We start from the raw sequence: 6,000 nt of genomic DNA on the forward strand, positions 1-6,000 counted from the left end.
ATGCCATGTAGCTGTAAGGACTCGCCCATTTGATAAGCTTGCAAGATAACTGTTCTTTATATTTTAAAGGTCAATAGCAATGCATGTAAAATGGTGAAGGTTAAGGGTAACCAGGGCATACTGTAAAGTTTTAATTGTATGTGTGGTAAAACCTACAGTATAATTGGTGGTGTTATTGCATTATTTCACCAAATAGCCATCTGGAATGGCTATTTGGTGAAATAACCTTACGAAAAGGTTTTTTTAAGGATCAAGAGATCAATTCTAAGTAACTAAAATAAAACTACAAAGATTTTATATACTTGTTTGTGTTAGAAAACTATAGTGGCACCTTCAAAATCCCATCAACAATGTTGTATTTTTTGTAGTTTGATATAGTCTAGGGGATGTTGTGCATCATTGTGCAGTTTAACCATGATTGTAAATTGGTAAATTCGGAATTATGTTAAAGTGCTAGTAAATTCATATTTGAAGTTTTTACCTACAGGTAAACTTACAGAAAGTGCTACCCATAGATATGGTTAATATCTCCGAAATGTGTGCCATTTAGAAGATATTCAAATTGGCTCTAGCGCATGACATCACTGCACATGAAATGATCTTTTGAATGCTGAAAGCATTTAATTCCTATAAATAGTTTGTTCCATTTTAGTTATATTGGACCCTGGCCATGTAGAAGAATGATGAAAGTTTAATTCTCCTTGTCCAATGCCAAAATAAACTTTTTTTGCACATAAATAAATACCCTCTGGTGACTTCGATGTTGATGATGTAGCTATATCATCTGCAAAGAAATAAATTATTCTGCTATTAAATGACATAAAAGGGTTGATTTGTTAACAAAAATTCACAATGCCATACATCATCTCAATCTGCAGGTTCATTCTTTCTGTGTCAATTTGAGAAATGCTCATTTTCTTAAGTTTATTTTCTCTTCTCAATGAATGTTCTTTTATTATGGCAGTAGTAAAATACCACATCATGGCCACTAGTTGTAGCTGAGGAAATACAGAAAATACACATGGCCTTTTTAACAAGAGAAACAATGTAACAATTGTAGGGAATACTAGAAGAAATTAGCAAATAAATGTTACCAATAGTGCTAATTCCCTTTAGTATTCTCTAAAATCCATGCATTGAACCTCTTATTAGAAACATGCATTTTTTTCTTATTCTCCTCAGCTGAATCAAGTGGCCATAATGCTGGGATCAGCAATAATTGGTGTCCGTATTGAAAGACTTTTCGTTCAGAATAGAAAACACATAGAGAACATTTATTTTAACCCCATAAAGTTTAAAAAGGGAAAACTTTATTAGAAGAAGAAAGCCTGAAGATATAGGACAAAAAACTGGCTTTTGACAAGGAAACTACGCACAGATTTGCGAAAGATTGTTTTTTGTGGGAAGATTTGTAAAAACTTTTGTGAAGAAATAAAACATGATCTTGACCACATTTGCCCTAGGTCTGAATGTGTCCTACCCATAGATATCTTTAAGATCTCCGAAATGTGTGCCATTTAGAAGATATTCAAATTGGCTCTAGCTGATGACATCACTGCACATGAAATGATCTTTTCAATGCAGAAAGCATTTAATTCCTATAAATAGTTTGTTCCATTTTAGTTATATTGGACCCTGGCCATGTAGAAGAATGATGAAAGTTTAATTCTCCTTGTCCAATGCCAAAATAAACTTTTTTTGCACATAAATAAATACCCTCTGGTGACTGCGATGTTGATGATGTATCTATATCATCTGCAAAGAAATAAATTATTCTGCTATTAAATGACATAAAAGGGTTGATTTGGTAACAAAAATTCACAATGCCATACATTATCTCAATCTGCAGGTTCATTCTTTCTGTGTCAATTTGAGAAATGCTCATTTTCTTAAGTTTATTTTCTCTTCTCAATGAATGTTCTTTTATTATGGCAGTAGTAAAATACCACATCATGGCCACTAGTTGTAGCTGAGGAAATACAGAAAATACACATGGCCTTTTTAACAAGAGAAACAATGTAACAATTGTAGGGAATACTAGAAGAAATTAGCAAATAAATGTTACCAATAGTGCTAATTCCCTTTTAGTATTCTCTAAAATCCATGCATTGTACCTCTTATTAGAAACATGTATATTTTTCTTATTCTCCTCAGCTGAATCAAGTGGCCATAATGCTGGGATCAGCAATAATTGGTATCCGTATTGAAAGACTTTTCGTTCAGAAAAGAAAACACATAGAGAACATTTGTTTTAACCCCATAAAGTTTAAAAAGGGAAAACTTTATTAGAAGAGGAAAGCCTGAAGATATAGAACGAAAAACTCCTGGCTTTTGACAAGGAAACTACGTAAAGATTTGCTAAAGATTGTTTTTTGTGGGAAGATTTGTAAAAACTTTTGTGAAGAAATAAAACATGATCTTGACCACATTTGCCCTAGGTCTGAATGTGTTTTGGACATGTTGTGGTAGTTGTGTTCCTTTGTTTGAAAAGTGGAAAAAATTGCTTTGTTATCAAATGTCATAAAAGGTTCCAATTTTCAAAAACAACAAAAAATAAGAATAAGCTTTATTGGAAGAACAAGAAAGCAAGAAGTTACAACAACCAAACCTACTTTTGACAATGGATCTTTGGAGTTGAGTTTTTCTGAAAATTTTATATTTCTGGTACGTCTGAGTAAAACTTTACTATTAAGATTTTGGCACATGCACTTCTAAGTCTAAATGTGGTTTAGGGCTAAAGAAAACTTGTGTGTTGTGAAAGCCTCTGCATTATGTTGCAAATGATACAACATTGCTGATCGAACTTTTAATGTAAACGCTATTACTATGCCATGTAGCTGTAAGGACTCGCCCATTTGATAAGCTTGCAAGATAACTGTTCTTTATATTTTAAAGGTCAATAGCAATGCATGTAAAATGGTGAAGGTTAAGGGTAACCAGGGCATACTGTAAAGTTTTAATTGTATGTGTGGTAAAACCTACAGTATAATTGGTGGTGTTATTGCATTATTTCACCAAATAGCCATCTGGAATGGCTATTTGGTGAAATAACCTTACGAAAAGGTTTTTTTAAGGATCAAGAGATCAATTCTAAGTAACTAAAATAAAACTACAAAGATTTTGTATACTTGTTTGTGTTAGAAAACTATAGTGGCACCTTCAAAATCCCATCAACAATGTTGTATTTTTTGTAGTTTGATATAGTCTAGGGGATGTTGTGCATCATTGTGCAGTTTAACCATGATTGTAAATTGGTAAATTCGGAATTATGTTAAAGTGCTAGTAAATTCATATTTGAAGTTTTTACCTACAGGTAAACTTACAGAAAGTGCTACCCATAGATATGGTTAATATCTCCGAAATGTGTGCCATTTAGAAGATATTCAAATTGGCTCTAGCGCATGACATCACTGCACATGAAATGATCTTTTGAATGCTGAAAGCATTTAATTCCTATAAATAGTTTGTTCCATTTTAGTTATATTGGACCCTGGCCATGTAGAAGAATGATGAAAGTTTAATTCTCCTTGTCCAATGCCAAAATAAACTTTTTTTGCACATAAATAAATACCCTCTGGTGACTTCGATGTTGATGATGTAGCTATATCATCTGCAAAGAAATAAATTATTCTGCTATTAAATGACATAAAAGGGTTGATTTGTTAACAAAAATTCACAATGCCATACATCATCTCAATCTGCAGGTTCATTCTTTCTGTGTCAATTTGAGAAATGCTCATTTTCTTAAGTTTATTTTCTCTTCTCAATGAATGTTCTTTTATTATGGCAGTAGTAAAATACCACATCATGGCCACTAGTTGTAGCTGAGGAAATACAGAAAATACACATGGCCTTTTTAACAAGAGAAACAATGTAACAATTGTAGGGAATACTAGAAGAAATTAGCAAATAAATGTTACCAATAGTGCTAATTCCCTTTAGTATTCTCTAAAATCCATGCATTGAACCTCTTATTAGAAACATGCATTTTTTTCTTATTCTCCTCAGCTGAATCAAGTGGCCATAATGCTGGGATCAGCAATAATTGGTGTCCGTATTGAAAGACTTTTCGTTCAGAATAGAAAACACATAGAGAACATTTATTTTAACCCCATAAAGTTTAAAAAGGGAAAACTTTATTAGAAGAAGAAAGCCTGAAGATATAGGACAAAAAACTGGCTTTTGACAAGGAAACTACGCACAGATTTGCGAAAGATTGTTTTTTGTGGGAAGATTTGTAAAAACTTTTGTGAAGAAATAAAACATGATCTTGACCACATTTGCCCTAGGTCTGAATGTGTCCTACCCATAGATATCTTTAAGATCTCCGAAATGTGTGCCATTTAGAAGATATTCAAATTGGCTCTAGCTGATGACATCACTGCACATGAAATGATCTTTTCAATGCAGAAAGCATTTAATTCCTATAAATAGTTTGTTCCATTTTAGTTATATTGGACCCTGGCCATGTAGAAGAATGATGAAAGTTTAATTCTCCTTGTCCAATGCCAAAATAAACTTTTTTTGCACATAAATAAATACCCTCTGGTGACTGCGATGTTGATGATGTATCTATATCATCTGCAAAGAAATAAATTATTCTGCTATTAAATGACATAAAAGGGTTGATTTGGTAACAAAAATTCACAATGCCATACATTATCTCAATCTGCAGGTTCATTCTTTCTGTGTCAATTTGAGAAATGCTCATTTTCTTAAGTTTATTTTCTCTTCTCAATGAATGTTCTTTTATTATGGCAGTAGTAAAATACCACATCATGGCCACTAGTTGTAGCTGAGGAAATACAGAAAATACACATGGCCTTTTTAACAAGAGAAACAATGTAACAATTGTAGGGAATACTAGAAGAAATTAGCAAATAAATGTTACCAATAGTGCTAATTCCCTTTTAGTATTCTCTAAAATCCATGCATTGTACCTCTTATTAGAAACATGTATATTTTTCTTATTCTCCTCAGCTGAATCAAGTGGCCATAATGCTGGGATCAGCAATAATTGGTATCCGTATTGAAAGACTTTTCGTTCAGAAAAGAAAACACATAGAGAACATTTGTTTTAACCCCATAAAGTTTAAAAAGGGAAAACTTTATTAGAAGAGGAAAGCCTGAAGATATAGAACGAAAAACTCCTGGCTTTTGACAAGGAAACTACGTAAAGATTTGCTAAAGATTGTTTTTTGTGGGAAGATTTGTAAAAACTTTTGTGAAGAAATAAAACATGATCTTGACCACATTTGCCCTAGGTCTGAATGTGTTTTGGACATGTTGTGGTAGTTGTGTTCCTTTGTTTGAAAAGTGGAAAAAATTGCTTTGTTATCAAATGTCATAAAAGGTTCCAATTTTCAAAAACAACAAAAAATAAGAATAAGCTTTATTGGAAGAACAAGAAAGCAAGAAGTTACAACAACCAAACCTACTTTTGACAATGGATCTTTGGAGTTGAGTTTTTCTGAAAATTTTATATTTCTGGTACGTCTGAGTAAAACTTTACTATTAAGATTTTGGCACATGCACTTCTAAGTCTAAATGTGGTTTAGGGCTAAAGAAAACTTGTGTGTTGTGAAAGCCTCTGCATTATGTTGCAAATGATACAACATTGCTGATCGAACTTTTAATGTAAACGCTATTACTATGCCATGTAGCTGTAAGGACTCGCCCATTTGATAAGCTTGCAAGATAACTGTTCTTTATATTTTAAAGGTCAATAGCAATGCATGTAAAATGGTGAAGGTTAAGGGTAACCAGGGCATACTGTAAAGTTTTAATTGTATGTGTGGTAAAACCTACAGTATAATTGGTGGTGTTATTGCATTATTTCACCAAATAGCCATCTGGAATGGCTATTTGGTGAAATAACCTTACGAAAAGGTTTTTTTAAGGATCAAGAGATCAATTCTAAGTAACTAAAATAAAACTACAAAGATTTTATATACTTGTTTGTGTTAGAAAACTATAGTGGCACCTTCAAAATCCCATCAA

Source organism: Aquarana catesbeiana, linkage group LG03, assembly GCF_042186555.1.
Source record: "Aquarana catesbeiana isolate 2022-GZ linkage group LG03, ASM4218655v1, whole genome shotgun sequence".
NCBI lineage: Eukaryota > Metazoa > Chordata > Amphibia > Anura > Ranidae > Aquarana > Aquarana catesbeiana.